Source organism: Euphorbia lathyris, chromosome 5, assembly GCF_963576675.1.
Source record: "Euphorbia lathyris chromosome 5, ddEupLath1.1, whole genome shotgun sequence".
Classification (NCBI taxonomy): Eukaryota; Viridiplantae; Streptophyta; class Magnoliopsida; order Malpighiales; family Euphorbiaceae; genus Euphorbia; species Euphorbia lathyris.
Window position 1 is genome coordinate 73,048,266 of NC_088914.1, and position 908 is coordinate 73,049,173.

The 908-nt window shown below is 43.7% G+C and overlaps 1 non-coding gene across 1 annotated transcript; it reads right to left on the minus strand.

The window, feature by feature from the left end:
* Positions 1-518: 518 nt before the first annotated feature.
* On the minus strand, positions 519-625 carry LOC136231583 (small nucleolar RNA R71). Its single transcript, XR_010689956.1, has one exon. It is a non-coding gene; the product is annotated as a small nucleolar RNA R71 (small nucleolar RNA).
* Positions 626-908: the final 283 nt, after the last annotated feature.

Sequence of the window (908 nt, forward strand, 5' to 3'; positions counted from 1 at the left end):
AGAGAACGTGTAGACGAAACAGAGCGGGAACTCGACGTGCAAGACAGAGAGAACGGCAAAGAGAGAGAAGAATGGCTGGAAGGGTACCACCCGAACAACCAGTTCAACCAAACCAGGAAAAAGAGGGAGAAAATAATAACCCTCCTGTCATGCGAATCAGAGATTATTCGAGACCAACCACTGAAGGACATTCGTCATGCATCGTGTTTCCCAACGAAGGGAACAACATGTTCGAGGTGAAAGCATCTATGATACAAATGTTGTAGGCAGTCGTACAGTTCAATGGATACCAATCGGAAGATCCAAATGGGCATATTCTTGAGTTTATCACGTTGTGCAACACTTTCAGATCAAACAGAGGTGTTGCTGACGACATAATCCGACTAAAGCAGTTTCCTTTTTCTCTAAGAGATAAAGCGAAGAATTGGTTGAAAAACTTGCAACCAGGAACGATCACCACTTGGGAAGAAATGGCTAGTGCGTTCTTAATGAAATATTTCCCACCATGACAAGCCATTAAGCTCAGAAACGAGGTTTCCCATTTCGTGCAAGAAGAAGATGAATCACTAGCCGAAGCATGGGAAAGGTACAAGGAACTACTAAGGATAGTACCCAATCATGGCATTCCTATGTGGATGCAGATGCAGAACTTTTACAATGGGGTAACCAACATCTATAAGATCCAGATCGAATCTATTGCCAATGGAAATCCCGAAGATCTGGAACCTCATGCCTTGTACGACCTTATTGAGAGAGTAGTGAGCACGAGTTATAACTGGCACTCTGCCAGAAGTGAGGGAAAAAGAGTGAGAAATGAAGATGTTGTGTCAAAATTGACAAGTCAGGTAGAACAGCTTGCTAGACAGCTCGGCAAGATAAATGTGTCCTCGATCCACAACGAACCACCA